This window comes from Bos grunniens, chromosome 2 (genome assembly GCF_055505025.1).
Source record: "Bos grunniens cultivar Pamir isolate PY7600 chromosome 2, Bosgru_T2T1.0, whole genome shotgun sequence".
In the NCBI taxonomy this organism is placed as follows: Eukaryota; Metazoa; Chordata; class Mammalia; order Artiodactyla; family Bovidae; genus Bos; species Bos grunniens.
The window spans coordinates 93896232-93918529 of record NC_141166.1 but is presented as its reverse complement, the minus strand read 5'-3'; the positions used below and the strand labels follow the sequence as shown (position 1 = coordinate 93918529).

Below are 22298 nucleotides of genomic sequence, written 5' to 3'. Positions count from 1 at the left end.
GAGTGAAATGTCTGACTCTTTGTGACCCCATGGACTGTGGTCCACCAGGGTACTCTATCCATGGAATTCTTCAGGCAAAACTACTGGAGTAGGTTGCCCTTTCCTTCTCCAGGGTATCTTCCCAATCCAGGGATTGAACCTATGTCTCCTGCATTGTAGGCAGATTCTTTACTGTCTGAGTCACCAGGGAAGCCCATCTATATCAGGCCCATGTTATACTTCTCTGTTTTCAGTATTTTCTGTATCTTCCAGTACAAGTTCATATTCTTTGGAAAGTAGGTACCTTGAACATTTTTTGTTGAATATATTTGTAGGTATGTAAAAGGTTTTGGTGTTTTAGTGAAAGAGCTCTTCCTGCAAATACATAGAGATATAAGACACTGAGCAAATTGCATTTGAACTCTAATGTTCTTAGACCTGATTATCAATGTGACTCATCAGGTCAAGTCACAATCCAGGAGTAGTTTCTCAAGCTCATCATTTTAACTGCATTAGAACATGATGATCCCAAGAAAATAGTCAAGGACTTCCTGATCAGAAACATATGTGCAATCTAATAATGTTTATATTTATCTTGAAACAAGCAGTTGTAAGACAGAAAAATGAGAAATAACCTGAGATAACTTCATAGAATATCCAATTACACAGAGTCCACTGTAATGCACTAGTTTTCAGAGCCAAGGCAAAAGGATGGAAGGACAGCTTTACTCCAGCAACAGCTGCCAAAAATTTTATGAGGCACATGCAGAGATAGCAGCTTTGAAATTACAGTTTTATTCACCTCCCCAAATCCTGTGCTAAATACCTGTGGACTGGGGAGTTTCATAATTGCAAATGATAAACTGCAATTGTAATCTCAAGAGGATTACTAAAGAAATAGATAGATGACTTTTATTAAAAATAAGGTTTATGGATTGGGAACACAATTGTGTTTATTAAAAAAAAACTATTTGCTGAGCTTTCATAGACACAGAGTCATTTGCTAGACATTTTTTCTCCATATGCTGTATGTTTCTGTTTCTTTCTCATTTAGATTTACAAGTCACATCTTCCACCTATTGAGTTCACTGAGCAGCCCAGTCTTCTCCAACTCTTGTGAGATGAAGCAAGCACTTTATAGAGCTCCAAGAATAGTTTGTTCTATTTAAGAAACACCAGATGGGATAGTTAATACCATGCCTTGCCCTGTCTATACCGTTAATGTGGCACAACTTTTACTTTCTATCAAAATCAGAAAAGTCTTTTCTGTTACACAAAAAGTGAGAAGCATCTTTAGATTTTCATCTTTTAACAGTTGCATCATGCCCTGAACCCTTACCCAGGATCAGTTTCTACAACAATATCGTCAGGATTGGTAATTATTAAATGAGAAAAATTTTAAGCAGGGGTTTGGATAATGGTGTTGGGCTGGTATCGACATTTCAGTACTAAGTTATCTATCAGCTCTAAAAGAAGGGGAATTTGTGTGTGTGCTCAGTCGTGTCTTCCTCTTTGCAGCCCCAAGGACTGTAGCCCACCAGGCTTCTCTGTCCATGGGATTTCCCAGGCGAGAATACTGGAGCAGGTTACCATTTCCTTCTCCAGGGGATCTTCCCAACCCACGGATGGAACCCACGTCTCTCAAGTCTTCTACATTGGCAGTCAGGTTCTTTACCACGAGCGCCACCTGGGAAGCCCTAAAAGAAGGGGAAAGTGACATCAGATCAGATCAGTTGCTCAGTTGTGTCCGACTCTTTGCAACCCCATGAATCACAGCACGCCAGGCCTCCCTGTCCATCACCAACTCCCGGAGTTCACTCAGACTCACGTCCATCGAGTCAGTGATGCCATCCAGCCATCTCATCCTCTGTCATCCCCTTCTCCTCCTGCCCCCAATCCCTCCCAGCATCAGAGTCTTTTCCAATGAGTCAACTCTTTGCATGAGGTGGCCAAAGGACTGGAGTTTCAGCTTTAGCATCAGTCCTTCCAAAGAAATCCCAGGGCTGATCTCCTTCAGAATGGACTGGTTGGATCTCCTTGCAGTCCAAGGGACTCTCAACAGTCTTCTCCAACACCACAGTTCAAAAGCATCAATTCTTCGGCGCTCAGCCTTCTTCACAGTCCAACTCTCACATCCATACATGACTACTGGAAAAACCATAGCCTTGACTAGACGAACCTTTGTTGGCAAAGTAATGTCTCTGCTTTTCAATATGCTATCTAGGTTGGTCATAACTTTCCTTCCAAGGAGTAAGCGTCTTTTAATTTCATGGCTGCAGTCACCATCTGCAGTGATTTTGGAGCCCAGAAAAATGAAGTCTGACACCGTTTCCACTGTTTCCCCATCTATTACCCATGAAGTGGTGGGACCGGATGCCATGATCTTCGTTTTCTGAATGTTGAGCTTTAAGCCAACTTTTTCACTCTCCACTTTCACTTTCATCAAGAGGCTTTTGAGTTCCTCTTCACTTTCTGCCATAAGGGTGGTGTCATCTGCATATCTGAGGTTATTGATATTTCTCCTGGATATCTTGATTCCAGCTTGTGCTTCCTCCAGCCCAGCATGTCTCATGATGTACTCTGCATATAAGTTAAATAAACAGGGTGACAATAAACAGCCTTGACGAACTCCTTTTCCTATTTGGAACCAGTCTGTTGTTCCATGTCCAGTTCTAACTGTTGCTTCCTGACCTGCATACAAATTTCTCAAGAGGCAGATCAGGTGGTCTGGTATTTCCATCTCTTTCAGAATTTTCCACAGTTTATTGTGATCCACACAGTCAAAGGCTTTGGCATCATCAATACTAATCTATTAACAGAATCAGAAATGCTGAGTTTTCTGATGGCAGCTACCCTTTAGAAGGAAAAGTGAAAAATCGAACCAATAATTGTTGGATTACTCTCAAAATACTAGTTTCCCCTTTTTCTGAATGTATAAATCATATATTTTCATTCAACTTCTACCAGTGTTTGAGGAAGATATGATCAAAGTTTACTTTCACTGGAGATATATGTGCTGAGGGAGGATGTATTTAAAATATATAAATGACTATATGTTAGAGAGAAACCTTGAATAGAGATTATGTTAAACCAGAAGTCCAGTTCTATGTGTTCCTGCTCTAGAGTTGATTAAAAGACAGATGGAATTAATAAAAGAAAGTGCTGAGAATAAAAGCCTTTAATGTAGATTTTCCCTAAGAAATCCTGATATTTTCAGTTGAACTTAATGTTTTATCTGGCCATCTCCAAGTCAGCTACCACTGTCACGTATGCCGTTTATGATGTTTCCCTGGGGAGAAATTGTTCCCCTGAGTCAGTCATTTGCACAATCAGCATTTTATAATCAGGAGGATAGTCATCAAATTACAAGGAAATCAAATGTTATTCTTTATCAGGAAAATTTTGAAGAGTTCCCTATTACAGTCTTCTGTATATCTAACAAGGGCAAAGTGTCAGTTACCGAGTTTTAGTAAAGCTCTCCTCCAGAAACTAGAGTTGATTTCATATGCCTCACCTGTAAAATGAAAATAAATTAGACCTACTCCACTCAGAATACAGCAGTTGGCCAACCTCTTAAATGTGCTTATTAATGGAACAAAAGTACCACAAATTTCTCCTACTAAGGCCATCTTCTGAAATCAAAGGTGTTGAGGAATCAAATGAGTAAAGGAATATAATACTTCAGACTTCCCTTTGAAGTTATTTGAAGTGGAAGAGACTAGTTTAATTCACAGTTTGGGTCTTCTTCATAGATATGCTGATTAGAATGAAATTGACAAGAGATCATGGACCATATGGAGACAAAAGGCATCTTGAACCATGAATCCTTTGTAAATTAAATGAGGAGGCCCCTGTACCACCAAATTCAATTATAATCCCAAAGACATTATCTTCAGGCAAAACTGCCGTTCTTGATGCTATTTTTATGCTAGGTGACGGGTTTTAGAAACAATATTTTGTAAAATTTGATTTCTTTTGTCATCTATTAACTCTTCATATGTAGGTATAAGACATGGAGTATACTGTGCTAACAGCTAAAATTTAAAGGAGGTCAGATATCACATAGATGATGAAAAATATTATATTGGTGAAATATAATATCAGATATTATATAGATGGTGAAATATAATATCAGATATCACATAGATGGTGAAATATATTGTCCTGAAATTATATTCAGGACAAGATAGCCTATGCTGTGATAACAATACACCCTAAAACATGGGTAGCTTAACAGAACAGAGATTTATTTGTTGTCTACATCACACACATGTGTGTTGGAAGGCTCACCTTAGTGACTGTCATAAATTGCAACTCAGAATTCTTCTATCTTGAGACACTGATATTTTCAAAACACATGAACTTTTCACTCACAATGGAAGGGGAAGAAAGAAACAGGATAAGGAACAAAGATTATCCTTTTAAAAAAAGCTTTATTGAAGTATAGTTGATTTACAAAGTTGTGCTAATTTCTTCTGTACAGCAAAGTGATTCAGTAATACACATATATATTCTTTTCATATACTTTTCCAATATGGTTTATCATAGGCTATTGAATATAGTTCCCTGTGATGTACCTTGTTGCTTATCCATCTTGTACATTCTAGTTTGCATCTGCTAATCCCAAACTCCCAATCCTTCCCTTCCCCACACCCCTCCCCCTTGGCAACCATAAGTCTGTTCTCTGTGTCTATGAGTCTGTTTCCGTTTCATATTTGTGTCACATTTTAGATTCCACATGTAAGTTATACCATACAGTATTTGTCTTTCTCATTCTGACTTAACTTCACTCAGTATGCCAATCTCTAGGTCCTTCCATGTTGCTGTAAATGGTATTATTTCATTCTTTTCTATGGCTGAGTAACATTCCATTGTATACATATACTGCTGCTACTGCTGCTGCTAAGTCACTTCAGTCGTGTCCGACTCTGTGCGACCCCATAGATGGCAGCCCACCAGGCTTCACTGTCCCTGGGATTCTCCAGGCAAGAACACTGGAGTGAGTTGCCATTTCCTTCTCCAATGCATGAAAGTGAAAAGTGAAAGGGAAGTCGCTCAGTCATGTGCGACTCTTAGCGACCCCATGGACTGCAGCCTACCAGGCTCCTCCGTCCATGGGATTTTCCAGGCAAGAGTACTGGAGTGTCCGCCATTGCCTTCTCCAATACATATACTACATCCTGTTTATTCATTCATCTGTCAGGGGACATTTAGGTTGTTTCCATGTTTTGGCTGTTGTAAATAGTACTATTGTGAATATAGCGGTGCATGTATCTTTGCAATTTAGAGTTTCTTCTGGGTATGTACCCAGGATTGGGATTGCTGGATCATATGGCAGCTCTATTTTAAGTTTTTTGAGGAACCTCCATACTGTTTTCCATAGTGGCTGCACTAATTTACATGTCCACTAACAGTGTAAGAGGGTTCCCTATTTTCTCCACACCCTCTCCAACATTATTTGTCAACTTTTTTAATGATGGTCATTCTGATTGGTGTAAGGGGGTACCTCATTGTAGTTTTGATTTGCATTTCTCTAACAATTACCACTGATGAGCATCTTTCCATATTGGCCATCTGTATGTCTTCTTTGGAGAAATGTCTATTTAGGCCTTCTTCCCATTTCTTGATTTGGTTGTTTGTTTTATGTATTGAGTTGTATGGGCTGCTTCTATATTTTGGAAATTAAAATTTCCAAATTGTCAGTTGCATCATTTACAAATATTTTCTTCCAGTCTGTAGGTTGTCTTTTCATTATGTTTATGGATTCCTCTGCTGTGCAAGATTTTGTAAGTTTGATAAGGTCCCATTTGTTTATTTTTGCTTTTGTCTCTATTGCCTTGGGAGAATGATCCAAGAAAGCATTATTATGATTTTATGTCAGAAACTGTTTTGCCTATGTTCTTTTCTAGGAGTTTATGGTGCCATGTCTTATACTTAAGTCATGAGGCATTTTGAGCTTATTTTTGTGTACTGTATGAGAGCATGTTCTAATTTCATTGACTTACACATGGCTGTGCAACTTTCCAACACCACTCACTGAAGAGACTGTCGTTTCCCCATTATATGTACTTGCCTCCATTGATGAAGATTAATTGTCCATAGGCATGTGAGTTTATTTCTGGGCTCTCTATTCTGTTCCATTGATCCATATGTCTGTTCAAGGAACAAAAATCCTTAACTGATTCAGGCAGAAGTCACACAAATGACCACTACTCCCAATGCACTGGCCAGAACATAGTCTCATAGCAAAAAGCCTGAGAAATGCAGTTTTCTTGATGCCCAGAAAAAAAGAAAGTACACACAAATCACTGTCTATACTTCAAGAGGCATGGACTTTGGAGTCAAACAGCTGAGGGATTGGTTCCTATAGCATTTGGGACAAGTTGCCTAACTTTCTTCACCTTAGTTTCACCATCAGTCATGTAGGAATAGGAGGAGTTTTCCTTGCAAGACAGTTATGATGGATGATTAAATCACTTATCTGCCTAGATTACCTAATTTAATGCTCAGCATATGACAGCCATTGTTACTATTATTTAAATTTGCTCCTGGTTTTTATAACTGGTCCTAAGATTCTAGCAGATTTCAAGTACAGCACCATCATATCCTAAGACTGTTCTAGCCTGTAAAATCATCCTGTGTAGATCTGAGCTAGTGAACTTTCAAGCTTACTTCACCAGATGAAACTCTTCACACAAATATCCACCTTTCATTGACTACAGCCCTGTCCTCTCTGCTTATTAAGAATGTGTGTGTGTTAAGTTAGTCACTCAGTCGTGTCTGATTCTTTGTGACCCCATGGACTGTAGCCCTCTGGCCTCCCCTGTCCATGAAATTCTCCAGGAAAGAATACTGGAGTGGGTTGCCATTTCCTTCTCCAATCTGAAAAATTTCTGAAGCTTTTAACCTGATTGTTAGTGTCTGGAGTTCTGGCATTTGTTTTTTTATTCCCTTTTTTGTGTCTTTCTTTTTTTTTTTTTCTTCTTATTTTGTTGTTGGAACAACAGATTGAAACCCTTAGAGATAACGTTCTGTTGATCAAATGCCTCTTTCTTATTGAAGGTTTACTATGTTTTCAGAAACTAGTCAAAAAAAAAAAAGTTCAGAACCCCTGAATGTCTTAATAAGCAATTGGACCTAAATGACTGCATTTTAATTTCTTCCCTTTCTAACTTTGCCTTCCTTCATTAAAGTGCTCTAAATGAGCTCTAAATGCAAGTAAATGAACATGCTTTCCACATTAAGCAGTCTAGATGCAGACACAGAAAAGGGATGTCTATCTTCCATCTTTCTAACTCCTTATTTCGAAACAACTAAATAAGAGTCTTAAAAAAAAAGAACTCGGATAAGAGCTCTGGCATTGCTTTTGCTCATTATGCCTTTAAGATTAGATTCATACTACAGAGATCTGTCAGCACAATCATTCAGGTGGTAAGAGAGACAGCAGCTACTGCCTAACTAGGAAACCGACATTATTCCTGGAGTATGTGCCATCCTGCAGAGCTTGGATTAACTCAAGATGGATACCTTCTCTCCGACACTTTGTTACAAATCACTTCTGGTAGTATCAAAGGTACTGCAGAGAAGCATTCAACACCCACAAGGAGTTATTTAAGATGAAATATGAAGCATTCTGATTGCTTCTGGATTATCTTTTCTGTTTCTTAATGAATTTTTTAAAAGTAGCAGCTTTTCTTCTATTAGCGTTCCTGAAATGTGCGTGTGCATATATCAACCATGGTCAAGATGAAACTGTTGAAATATTACCTTAGTAAATAGAAATCTATCCACTAGACATAGTTCTTCTTATACATTTAGTATAAGTATTAGTATTGTCTTGTCACAACGCTGAAAATTCTGACTCTAGCATGTTTGACTTCCACAGTGTATCCTGGGGTCCTCCAGTACTTGGTAGAGCGCCAAACTCCCAGCTACTGCTACTGCAACAGCATCCCTCTCTTTCCCCTCCCCCCTCCCACCACCTAGGTCCTCACTCACGCACATACATGCACTTGCTCAACTATACACATGTGCACACACACACACACACACACCCCTGGGAAAAGCAGTTCAAAAAACTCTACATACCCTCTGACAATTGCGGGCAGTGAAGCCAACAAAAATAACTCAAGGACCTGGTTTCCAATAGAGCAAGGGCAGTGAAATTATATCCAAATTCTCCTACAGATCCACTATCTATAGCTTCTCCAATTCCTGAAATCATACTGCACCTTAAATTTTGCCTTTATGTAACGTAACTGCTGAATCTCTAGGAGCTGCTCCTTATTATCATAACTGATCTCAGAACATCTAAGCAAAGAGGCAAAAAAAAAATCTCATCTCCCTGTGAAGGGACTGTGAGGTGACAATTCTCCAGAAATTATTGAATCTTCTCCTCTCTACTGTTTCCCTCCTTTAGAGCCTCTTTATACTCATGTGAACAATAAGAAAGAAACAAGAAACAGGAATCCTTTAACTTTGCTATGTGTTAAGAAAGCACTTTGAGAATGAATTTAAATCCTGAGTAGATTTTGTAATGCCAGCTGCCCCTCGCTCCTCCGAGCATGGAAAATTTACATCTAGTTCTGATCACATGCAAACTGATTCTGTCATTTGCCTGTAAATAGTGTTCTATTATGATCAGATTGAGAAGGAAATGACAACCCACTCCAGTATTCTTGCCTGAAGAATCCCACGGATAGAGGAACCTGGCGGACTACAGAGTCAGACACGACTGAGTGACTGAGCACATGATCAGATCCTGAAACTCAAGATAATAAGCATAACAAGCAAGAGCTACCCTCACCATGTACCAGCTATTTTTTTTATGGCCCAGAAAAGAAAGAGGTCTATTTAGCTGTGTGAGACAACTCATTTCTCTCTGAATCTTAGTTCTTTAGCCACAAAATGAGATACTCCGAACTATTTTTCAGAGTAGATTAGGTATGAATTAATGGTTTTCTGTATTATATTCTGCTACCTTGTTTCCAGGATAAAGTGAAAATAGAAAGGAATAAAGGAGGGGAGTGTTAATGAAGTTCATTCCAGATATAAGGTAGAGACAATTACTGGACAAAAGTACAGAAGAAGAACTCCATGAGTTACAACAATTGACAGGCTCCATGTGTTGGCCAGGGATGACCCAACACATGGAACATGAAGAAAAACCATGGAACCAAAATGCCCAAATGCACCTCTTGCATCAGGCTGTCCCTGGTACCTCAATTGAGGTCTTGAGTATTTTAAATATCTAAGCATACCTGAACAAGATAAGTTAGATAGAAATGCCTTGGCTTTAATAAGCTTATCAGAATATCCGACCCTTTCAGAACTCATGAACTGGTTCAAGGAGACTTTACAGTAGAGAAAGCAGGACCCTTGCCCCAGAGGAAATGTGTAGCTCCTAAAGGAACTAATGACAGGGGTGTGGTTTTGGTGGGAAGAAGAAATAGGATAACTTACTGGAAAACTCGATGTAAAGGAGGGACCAGATCACAAAGATACACAACAAAATTCAGATACTATTAACAGAGGAGAAGGACAGGACCTCCAGAGAGATAGAGAGCCATCAATCTACTGGTCTAAGATTCCTAAATACAAGAACTTCTAAGGACACAAGTGATCCTAAAATCTGTTGTTGTTCATTCACTCAGTCGTGTTCGGCTCTTTGTGACCCCATGGGCTGCAGCACACTAGGCTTCCCTGTCCTTCACTATTTCCTGCAGTTTGCTCAGATTCACGTCCATTGAGTCAGTGATGCTATCTAACCATCTCATCCTCTGCCGCTCTCTTCTTCTTTTGCCTTCAATCTTTCGCAGCATCAGGATCTTTTCCAATGAATTGGTTCTTCACATCAGGTGGCCAAAGTATTGGAGCTTCAGCATCAGCATCAGTCCTTCCAATGAATATTTAGGGTTGATTTTCTTTAGGATTGACTGGCTTGATCTCCTTGCAGTCCAAAGAACTCTCAAGAGTCTTCTCCAACACCACAATTCAAAAGCATCGATTCTTTGGCGCTCAGTATTTATGATCCAACTCTCATATCCAATCATGACTGGATAAAAAAATTGTAACTTTGACTGTATGAGCCTTTGTTGGCAAAGTGATGTCTCTACTTTTTTAATACACTGTCTAGGTTCTGACAGGCTCCTCTGTCCATGGAATTATCCAATCATGAATACTGGAGTGGGTAGCCATTCCCTTCTTCAGGGGATCTTCCTGACCCAGGGATCAAACCCGGATCTCCTGATTTCAGACAGATTCTTTACCATCTAAGCCAGTAGAAAAGCCCCTTAAAATCTGCATGAGGCTTAAATGTACAGTTGGTGGTTCAATGGCCCTAGTTATAACAGAGTACTTCAAACTCAGGGAGTTAAATAGGTAATTGCCACCTCTTCACCTAAGGCTTCCTCTATTAGAGAAAACTAGAGCTTGAAAGTGGCTCCCTATGTCACCAGTTATTTTCACCCTCTTTTTTCATTCAACACCTCATCACCTTCTGTGATTCTATAAGGATTTGGGGCTAGATTTCTGAAAATCAAAGCCCATCTCAGTTGTAGCCTTATCTTTTCATAGCAAAAGGCCAATTGCAGAGAATTAAAGTTAATGTTTAAAACCAATGCTCTGAACATACCAGAATGAGGAACGAAAGGAAAATCACTCCTCAACCAGTCTGTTTTGGATCTTTCTGTATCTGAAATAGTAGTTAAGTACTTTCAGCCAAGATTGTTTTTTAGTTCTTTCATGCACGTGGGAAATTGCCCCATGTTGCAAAGCCTTGGGTAAACAGACTGTCAGTGGGTTAGAGCAGTTCTGTCCATAATCAAGACAGCCTCACAGAACTCATCTGAGTTCTGGACTCACTATAGGTCTAATAATAAATAAAGACAGTAGCTAGATTTTGTGATGTGTATTAGTCGCTCAGTTTGTCCAACTCTTTGCAACCTCATGGACTGTAACCTGCCAGGCTCCTCTGTCTATGGGTTTCTCCAGACAAGAATATTGGAGTGGGTTGCCATTTCCTTCTACAGAGGATCTTCCCAGCCCAGGAATCAAACACAGGTTTCCTGCATTGTAGGCAGATTCTTTACCATTTGAGTTAGCTTGGAAGCCCCTTAATGGGGCACTTATTATATGTTAAGTGATCTTCTAAATGCTTTATATTTACTGATTTAATCCTCATTTAAGCCCTAACTAAAGACTACTGGAGTAGCACTATTTATAACTTCAGATAAAAACTGAGGCACGGATACTTCAAACCTGCCCAAGAACACAGAACTAGTATGTGGTAAAGCTGTGATCTGAAAAGAGACAGACTGACCCCAAAGCTATACCCCTTTGCTGCTCTACCTCCCATGGCTTCCACCTGCTGCTAAGTTGCCTTTAAATGACTTAGAAGGAACTTCTTCTTTGGCCAAAAAAGCTCCAGTGAAAGCTGGAGCTAATGTTGAATATCCTTGGGTACCATTTTCCAAAAAGTATCCTTCAGAACTGTATTCTCAAGGCCATCAATTAGCATGTTATGAAAAAGGAATGCTTGTTGAAATAAGTTTGGAAATGCTGAGTACTATATCCTCTTGCAGAGAGTTCTAATTGATATGAGCATTTAAAAGGTGATGAAAAGCCCTGCAGTAAACAAATCTGATTAACTTTGTTTAATCCAACATGTGTCAGCCATGAGGTTTCCCCAGTGGCTCAGTGGTAAAGAATCCACCTGCACTGCAGGAGACGCAGGAGATGTGAGTTCGATTCCTGAGTCAGGAAGATCCCCTGGATGAAAGCATGGCAACCCACTCCAGTATTCTTGCAAGGAAAATCCCATGGACAGAGGAATGTGGTGGGCTACGGTCCATGGGGTTGCAAAGAGTCAGACATGACTGAAGTGACTGACCACGCACATGTCAGGCGTATTTGACATTGGGAGTCATTGCTGTTAACCATGCACCAGTTAACATTCTAGAGAAAGTTTATGGGACATCTGCTTGGGGAAAGCTGTTCTAGAGCCACGATGACATATTCAAACTATTCTAATCATGGCTTATGAGATAAGTGGACCCTGATCCTTGAATGAAAACTGAGAAACTACTCCTTCCTATGTGACTTTAGAGGTGCCCAAAGAGTAGGATGCATGGACTTATAGAAGCGATTCTCATCTGGAGATGATTTGGACCCCAAGAGACATTTGGTAACGTCTGGAATCCATTTGTTGGTACTGCCATCTAGTAAGTAGTAAACAGAAATGCTGGTAAACATCAGATAAAGCAAAGTACAACTCCACACAGCAAAAATTGCAGGGTCCAAAATGTTGATAGGGCCACTATTGAGAAAGTAGGCCAGAAGGAAATAACTTCTTCTATCCGTAATCTAGAGTTAAGGAAAGGACCTAGCCTTCTCCACTAGACTATAAATCCTATAAGCAAATAGTCAAATTTTTAAGACATAGAACATTTATATAATAAACACTCTGAATATTTGTTGATTGTCTTGGCTAAAAGATCCTTTTCTAGCCTCCTCAGGGTCTTTTTTACTAGAATCTCAGAGATAAGGGAACTTCTCACTAAAGGAAACCCCTGAGACAAGGCTCTCTGAATCAGGGAGACTGGTTGAATTGAATCTTGGAGGGCAACTAGAGGAGATGCTAGCTAGATTCAGGGTCAGTGAGCACATTTCTGAGATACATCTCACAGGAGAAATGTTTGAGAATCTGTGCATACTACTGAGTGCAAGGCTGGTCAAAATGGTCAACTAGAATTTCTTTGTTCTGGAAAACAGTGATTTTCTCTCTGACATTAAGGTTCTTAGGGAGAGTTTCTCCAACCAGAATAAATAGGAGAATCTGCCCCCACCCCTCAGGTTTGGAAGAAACTGATTAAAACCTGTTATTAAGGCATTTGGCAAATAAATGAACTGAATGGAAATAAATTGGACTGTGTCCTCAGAGCCCCCAAGAATAAGGTTCCATTCTCTTCGGAAACCAAATAGAGGCCTAGGACAGATAGATTTTGATACTTTGAGGTCATGCTAGTCCACATATCCTCCTTCAGGATTAGGTACACAACACTGCTCTTGATGGCCAGATCCCCCCAAACTCAGTACACATATGCTCGTAATGGATTAGGTTTCAGCCTCTGAGCATTTAGCTTCTTACACATTCCAAGTTTGGAGTAAGTGCATGGGGAGCCATCTGCCACTAAGCGTCTGGTTGGATCTGGACCTAATCCATCTTTGTCAGGTGCCTGATAGTCACACACACTGAGAACCCCAATGCAAAACTACATGTGAATCAAGGACCTGAAGTCCCAAAATGATCCAATTAAGAAATACTTTTATAACTGAGCTTAATTTTTCTAAGGCTTGAACTTTAAGGACTATTATTATTATTACATAAATAGCAATCTTTGAAATGAAATCCAATTGCATGTACTTTTTAAACTAGAGCACTTCTCACCATGGTTTAGTAATTTTGTTAATGTAATTAAAATATAGTTAGCCATGTGCTTAGTTGCTCAGTTATGTTCGGCTCTTTGCAACCCCATGGACTGTAGCCTGTGGGGCTCCTGCTCCTCTGTCCATGGGGATTCTCCAGTCAAGGACTGGATTGCCATGCCCTCCTCCAGAAGATCTTCCCAACCCAGGATCGAACTAAGGTCTCCCACATTGCAGGTGGATTCTTTACCTCTGAGCCATCAGGGAAGCCCAAGAATACTGGAGTGGGTAGCCTATCCCTTCTCCTGGGGAACTTCCCAACCATCAATCAAACTGGGGTCTCCTGCATTGCAGGTGGATTCTTTACCAGCTGAGCTACCCAGGAAGCCCATGGTTAGCCATACATTTTTCATAATATAATTTTTAAACATATCTTTCATCATAACAGTATTCATAAGTCTTTGGCTAAAATTAGTCAATAACTGGGAAATACTACTTTGTTGTATTTTGTTCCAATGACAAAATACAAGAACTACAGCCTTGAATACGGTGTCTTTTTAAATTGCTATCCAATAACACAAAATCTGCAAGCCCTACACCCAGCAACATAAGAGGTGACCATTTTGTCTCAAATAGGATTTTAAGTTTTTTGAGAAATAAAACAATTCCTTGCACTTCTTTATATGTATACTATGCTATAATAGGAGAAGGCAATGGCACCCCACTCCAGTACTCTTGCCTGGAAAATCCCATGGATGGAGGAGCCTGGAAGCCTGCAGTCTATGAGGTCGCTAAGAATCGGACACGACTAAGCAACTTCACTTTCACTTTCCACTTTCATGCATTGGAGAAGGGAATGGCAACCCACTCCAGTGTTCTTGCCTGGAGAATCCCAGGGACAGGGGAGCTTGGTGGGCTGCTGTCTATGGGGTCACACAGAGTTGGACACGACTGAAGCGACTTAGCAGCAGCAGCATGCTGTAATAAGTATTTATTAAATAATTCATAAATTAAACCTAAATTTCATCACCCTATGACCTTACTAATACAAATGGGAATGATAGCTAATGCACATTGTGAACTTTCCATTTGCCAGACTTTGCATTAAGCACATTTTGCATACATAATTTTCACATTAATCACCTGAGATTAATTTTGACATATCCCCATTTTACAAATAAGGCAACTGAGGCTTAGAGAGGGTAGTAAATTTTCCTAAAGACACAAAGTTAGTAAATGGCAAACTGGAGTCACAAACTCAGATCTGTCTGACTTATTATAAGTACCATATGGCAACCAATTATGCTACTAGAGCTCCTAGATATGTCTGACTTCAGGGCTCATTACCTTAATTATTGTTTTTCCCCATCCATGAATGCATATTTCTGCTGGTCTTTTGTTAGCAATAGGCCTTGTGGTGGAGAATTGCTATACATTCGAGAATTTCAGGAGGGGGCCAAAATGGCAGAGTAGAAAGATGTTGAACTAGTGAGTTCAACATCTTTAGTTGAACAATTTACTGTGTCCTCCCATGGACACACTAAAATTACAACTACTTACAGAGCAACAATCTATGAGGATGCCCTGAAGACTAGCAGAAAATAGTTTCTACATCTAAAGATGTAAAGAAGAAACCATAACTGGAATGATAGAAGAGGCAGAGATGGAGTAGGTCAAGATCCACAGTCCTGGGCTGGGAACCCTTAAATGCGAGGGATATCACAACTATGACAGTCTTTCCCAAGGAGAGAGGAGTTCAAGTCCCATCTCAGGCTCCCCAGTTTGGGAAATCTGTACGAGGAAGACAAGTCCCCAGAACATCAGAATTTGAAAACCAGTGGAGCTTATGTTCTGAAAAGCCAGAGGGCTGCAGGAAACAAACACTTTGCAGTTAAGGGGTACACAAAATTTCACATACTACAAGTCCGAGCCCAGAGCCAGGGTTTGAAAGGATCCTGTTAAGACTCTTGCTGATTCTGGCAAGCTTCCTAGAAAGGCAGGAGGCAACTTGGACCCCCTTGGGACAGAGACAACATTGGTAACCACTTTGGGGATCTTGTTCTACTATGATGACACCTATACTGGCAAGTTCTATTTGAGAATCTTCCTTCAAGCCTAAAGCACTGGGAACCTAATTCTACCTGCAAGAAGACCAGCACCAGCTCCAAGCCCCACATTGAGTGATACAGCAGTTGTATTTGGGCCTGTTCTGCCCACCAGCAGGTCATCACCCAGCTTTATACCACTTGAAGCCATGCAGCCAACCACACAACAAGCCCACTCCATGTTCCAGCAGGTCCGTAGCTACCATGTATGGCATGGCCTCATAGCCAAATCGCTGGTGGCCAGCTTAACCTACCGGTGCACTCAAAGTAGTTGACCTTGCTATAGATGGGTACACATAGCCAACACAAGGGGCACCACTACAGCATACAGCTCTGATGACCGGAGGGGAACATACTTCTGGGTCCCATAAGATACCTCCTACATAAGGCCACATCTCCAAGACTGGGAAATGTAACTAATCTACCTAACACATAGAATCAGAGACTTAGGCAAAATGATGATAGAGGGATATATTGAAAACAAAGGAACACGACACAACCTCAAAAGTAGAACTAAATGAAGTGGAGATAAGCAATCTACCCAATAAAGAGTTCAAGGTAATGATCATAAAGAAGTTCACCAAATTTGGAAGAAAATGATTGAACATGGTGAGAATATCAACAGAGTTAGAAAATATAAATAAGAATCAAAATGAGCTAAAGAATACAATACTTAGAATTAAAAGTACACTAGAAAGAATATATAAGTACACATAGGTTAGATGATACAGAGAAAATGATCAGCAGACTGGAAGACAGTGTAGCAGAAATAATCCAACCTAAACAGAAAAAAAGGGGAAAAAAAGAATTTTTAAAAATGAGTATAGTTTAACAGACCTCTTGGACAACATCAACTGCATTAGTATTCTCATTATAGGGGTCAGAGGAGAAGAGAAAGAAAGGGACAGAAAACTTACTTGAAAAAATAATAGCTGAAAACTTTCTTAACCTGAGGAAGGACACATGCAACCTCCAATTAACCCAAAGAGGCCTACATCAAGACACATTATAATTAATATCAGATCAGATCAGATCAGATCAGTCGCTCAGTCGTGTCTGACTCTTTGCGACCCCATGAATCACAGCACGCCAGGCCTCCCTGTCCATCACCAAATCCCAGAGTTCACCCAGACTCATGTCCATCGTGTCCAGACTCAAGTCCCTTCCGTGTTTTTTAAAATGAGGAAGTTATCAGGCTTTTCTGACCTCTCTACTACCCTGATTATATTGTTAGTCATAGTTGGCCTGACAGCCTCCTAGAGCATGATCTTCTAGAGAGCAGGGGTCACATCCCTCCATCCTTTTTTTAAATTTATTTTTAAATTGTGATATATAGTAGGATCTGGAGAAGGCAATAGCAACCCACTCCAGTACTCTTGCCTGGAAAATCCCATGGACGGAGGAGCCTGGGAGGCTTCAGTCCATGGGGTCGCAATGAGTCGGACACAACTGAGCGACTTCACTTTCACTTTTCACTTTCATGCACTGGAGAAGGAAATGGCAACCCACTCCAGTGTTCTTGCCTCAAGAATCCCAGGGACGGTAGAGCGGGGTGGGCTTCCATCTATGGGGTCCCACAGAGTCGGACATGACTTAAGTGACTTAGCAGCATGTCCATCGAGTCAGTGATGCCATCCAGCCATCTCATCCTCTGTTGTCCCCTTCTCCTCCTGCCCCCAATCCCTCCCAGCATCAGAGTCTTTTCCAATGAGTCAACTCTTCGCATGAGGTGGCCAAAGTACTGGAGTTTCAGCTTCAGCATCATTCCTTCCAAAGAAATCCCAGGGCTGATCTCCTTCAGAATGGACTGGTTGGATCTCCCTGCAGTCCAAGGGACTCTCAAGAGTCTTCTCCAACACCACAGTTCAAAACCATCAATTCTTAGGCACTCAGCCTTCTTCACAGTCCAGTTCTCACATCCATACATGACCACAGGAAAAACCATAGCCTTGACTAGATGAACCTTTGTTGGCAAAGTAATGTCTCTGCTTTGGAATATGCTATCTAGGTTGGTCATAACTTTCCTTCCAAGGAGTAAGCGTCTTTTAATTTCATGGCTGCAGTCACCATCTGCAGTAATTTTGGAGCCCAGAAAAATAAAGTGTGACACTGTTTCCACTGTTTCCCCATCTATTTCCCATGAAGTGGTGGGACCGGATGCCATGATCTTCGTTTCTGAATGTTGAGCTTTAAGCCAACTTTTTCACTCTCCACTTTCACCTTCATCAAGAGGCTTTTGAGTTCCTCTTCACTTTCTGCCATAAGGGTGGTGTCATCTGCGTATCTGAGGTTATTGATATTTTTCCCGGCAATCTTGATTCCAGCTTGTGTTTCTTCCAGTCCAGCATTTCTCAAGATGTACTCTGCATATAAGTTAAATAAACAGGGTGGCAATATACAACCTTGACGAACTCCTTTTCCTATTTGGAACCAGTCTGTTGTTCCATGTCCAGTTCTAACTGTTGCTTCCTGACCTGCATACAAATTTCTCAAGAGGCAGATCAGGTGGTCTGGTATTCCCATCTCTTTCAGATTTTTCCACAGTTTATTGTGATCCACACAGTCAAAGGCTTTGGCATAGTCAATAAAGCAGAAATAGAAGTTTTTCTGGAACTCTCTTGCTTTTTCCATGATCCAGCGGATGTTGGCAATTTGATCTCTGGTTCCTCTGCATTTTCTAAAACCAGCTTGAACATCAGGAAGTTCACGGTTCACATATTGCTGAAGCCTGGCTAGGAGAATTTTGAGCATTACTTTACTAGTGTGTGAGATGAGTGCAATTGTGCGGTAGTTTGAGCATTCTTTGGCATTGCCTTTCTTTGAGATTGGAATGAAAACTGACCTTTTCCAGTCCTGTGGCCACTGCTGAGTTTTCCAAATTTGCTGGCATATTGAGTGCAGCACTTTCACAGCATCATCTTTCAGGATTTGGAATAGCTCAACTGGAATTCCATCACCTCCACTAGCTTTGTTCGTAGTGATGCTTTCTAAGGCCCACTTGACTTCACATTCCAGGATGTCTGGCTCTAGGTCAGTGATCACACCATCATGATTATCTGGGTCGTGAAGATCTTTTTTGTACAGTTCTTCTGTGTATTCTTACCATCTCTTCTTAATATCTTCTGCTTCTGTTAGGTCCATACCATTTCTGTCCTTTATTGAGCCCATCTTTGCATGAAATGTTCCTTTGGTATCTCTGATTTTCTTGAAGAGATCCCTAGCCTTTCCCATTCTGTTGTTTTCCTCTATTTCTTTGCATTGATCTCTGAAGAAGGCTTTCTTATCTCTTCTTGCTATTCTTTGGAACTCTGCATTCAGATGTTTATATCTTTCCTTTTCTCCTTTGCACAGCTATTTGTACGGCCTCCCCAGACAGCCATTTTGCTTTTTTGCATTTTTTTTCCATGGGGATGGTCTTGATCCCTGTCTCCTGTACAATGTCACGAACCTCATTCCGTAGCTCATCAGGCACTCTATCTATCAGATCTAGTCCCTTAAATCTATTTCTCACTTCCACTGTATAATCATAAGGGATTTGATTTAGGTCATACCTGAATGGTCTAGTGGTTTTCCCTACTTTCTTCAATTTAAGTCTGAATTTGGCAATCAGGAGTTCATGGTCTGAGCCACAGTCAGCTCCTGGTCTTGTTTTTGCTGACTGTATAGAGCTTCTCCATCTTTGGCTGCAAAGAATATAATCAATCTGATTTCAGTGTTGACCATCTGGTGATGTCCATGTATAGAGTCTTCTCTTATGTTGTTGGAAGAGGGTGTTTGTTATGACCAGTGCATTTTCTTGGCAAAACTCCATTAGTCTTTGCCCTGCTTCATTCCGTATTCCAAGGCCAAATTTGCCTGTTACTTCAGGTGTTTCTTGACTTCCTACTTTTGCGTTCCAGTCCCCTGTAATGAAAAGGACATCTTTTTTAAGTGTTAGTTCTAAAAGGTCTTGTAGGTCTTCATAGAACCGTTCAACTTCAGCTTCTTCAGCATTACTGGTTGGAGCATAGACTTAGATTACTGTGATATTAAATGGTTTGCCTTGGAAATGAACAGAGATCATTCTCTTGTTTTTGAGATTGCATCCAAGTACTGCATTTCAGACTCTTTTGTTGCCCATGATGGCTACTCCATTTCTTCTGAGGGATTCCTGCCCGCAGTAGTAGATATAATGGTCATCTGAGTTAAATTCACCCATTCCAGTCCATTTCAGTTCGCTGATTCCTAGAATGTCGACATTCACTCTTACCATCTTTTGTTTGACTACTTCCAATTTGCCTTGATTCATGGACCTGACATTCCAGGTTCCTATGCAATATTGCTCTTTACAGAATCAGACCTTGCTTCTATCACCAGTCACATCCACAGCTGGGTATTGTTTTTGCTTTGGCTCCATCCCTTCATTCTTTCTGGAGTTATTTCTCCACTGATCTCCAGTAGCATATTGGGCACCTACTGACCTGGGGAGTTTCTCTTTCAGTGTCCTATCATTTTGCCTTTTCATACTGTTCATGGGGTTCTCAAGGCAAGAATACTGAAGTGGTTTGCCATTCCCTTCTCCAGTGGACCACATCCTGTCAGATCTCTCCACCATGACCCATACATCTTGGGTTGCCCCTTGGGCATGGCTTAGTTTCACTGAGGTAGACAAGGCTGTGGTCCTAGTGTGATCAGATTGACTAGTTTTCTGTGAGTATGGTTTCAGTGTGTCTGCCCTCTGATGCCCTATTGCAACGCCTACCGTCTTACTTGGGTTTCTCTTACCTTGGGCGTGGGGTATCTCTTCACGGCTGCTCCAGCAAAGCGCAGCCAATGCTCCTTACCTTGGACGAGGCATATCTCCTCACCGCCGCCTTTCCTGACCTTCAACGTGGGATAGCTCCTCTAAGCCCTCCTATGCCCGTGCAGCGATGGCGTGGGCTTGGTCCTCCCGGCCACCGCCCCTGGCCTCGGCGTGGGGTTGCTCCTCCCGGCCACCGCCCCCAGCCTCGGGCGTGGGGGCGTAGGGTAGCTCCTCCCGCCCGCCGCCCCTGACCTCGGACGCGGGGTAACTCCTCTCGTTGCTGCCCCTGACCTCCGACGTCAGGTAGCTCCTCTCAGCCATTCCTGCGCCATCGCAGTCTGGTACTCCCGGCCACTGCCCCAGACCTCAGACGTGGGGTAACTCCTCTTGGCCTCTGCCTTTCGGGCATGGGGTCCTCCCGGCTTCTGCCCCTGACCTCAGACATGGGGTAGCTCCTCTTGGCATATAGCAAAAATTAAAAACAAGAGAATCTTAAAAGCAGCAAACAAATGGAAAGATATACTGTGCTCACAGTTTAGAACAATGAATACTGTTAAAATGACCATAGTATTCAAGGCCACCTACAGATTCAGTGCAATCCTTATCAAAATAACAATGGAATTTTTCACAGAACTAGAAGAAAATAATTCTAAAATGCATATGGAAACACAAAAAACTCTGAATAGCAAAAACAATTTTGAAAAAGAACAGAGGCTGGAGGTACCATGCTCCTTGATTTCAAACTATACTACAAAGCTACAGTAATCAAAACAAAAATAGACACATTTTTGTTCAATGGAAGGCTAGAAAGCCCAGAAATGAACCCACTCTTCATATGGGCAATTAATCTATGACAAAGGGGAGTAAGAATATACAATTGGGAAGAGACAATCTCTTCAGTAAATGGTATTGGGAAAACTGGATAGCTATTACAAAAGAGTTAGACTGGACTACTTTCTTACCTTATACAGAAAAATAAACTCAAAATTAAAGATTTAAACGTAAGACTTGAAACCATACTTGAGGAAGATAACATAAGCAGTAAGCTCTTTGACACTGCTCTTAGTGATATTTTTTCAGCTCTATCTCCTGTGGCAAGAGCCAAAAAAGCAAACACACATGTACATACACACATGCAAATGGGACAACTTCAAACTAAAAATATGAGCACAGCAAGGGAAACAACAAAACAAAAAGACTATCTACTGAAGGCAAGAAGATATTTGCAAATGATATATCTGATAAAGGGTTAATATTAAAAATATGCAAACAATTCATACAACTCAACATCAGAAAAATAACATAAGTGAAAAATGGGCAGAGGACCTAAATAGACAGTTTTCCAAGGAAGCCATACAGATGGCCCATAGTCACATCAAAAGATGCTCAATATCACTAATCATTAGGGAAATGCAAATTAAAACCATAATGAGATACTACCTTACATCTGTCAGAATGGCTATCATCAAAAAGACAACAAATAACAGTTGTTAGCAAGGATATGGAGAAAAGGGAATCTTTGTGCACTGTTGGTGAGATTGTAAATTGGTTCAGCCACTATAAAACACAGTACAGAAATTTCCTCAAGAAATTAAAAACGGACTGTCACATGATCCAGTAATTTCATTTCTGGGTATTTATCCAAAGTAAACAAAAACATTAAGTCAAAAACATATATGAACCCCCACATTCACTGTATTATTTGTGGTAGCCAAAATATGGAAGCAGCCTCAGCGTCCACTGATTGATGAATGGATAGAGAAGGTATATACATATATGTATATATGTGTGTGTGTGTATATATATATATATATGTGTGTGTGTATATATATATATATATATACATACATACCATGAAACATTACCCAGCCATAAAAAGGAAGTCTTGCCATTTTTGACAACATGAGTGGATCTAGAGAATATTATGCTAAGTGAAATACATTGGAGAGGGAAAGACAAATATCATATGATCTCACAGGTGGGATCTAAAAAAACAAATGAAAACA

General features: G+C 40.6%; 1 long non-coding RNA gene across 3 annotated transcripts in view; it reads right to left on the bottom strand.

Annotated features, from left to right (window-relative positions):
* Positions 1-905: 905 nt before the first annotated feature.
* LOC147378361 (uncharacterized) overlaps positions 906-22298 on the bottom strand; it is a 417343-nt gene continuing 395950 nt past the window's right edge. For all 3 annotated transcript variants that reach the window (XR_015146322.1, XR_015146326.1, XR_015146332.1), the window contains 2 exons: positions 20584-20747; positions 906-1676 (listed from right to left, as the gene is read on the bottom strand). This is a non-coding gene — a long non-coding RNA (uncharacterized LOC147378361). The remainder of the gene's footprint in view (positions 1677-20583; positions 20748-22298) is intronic.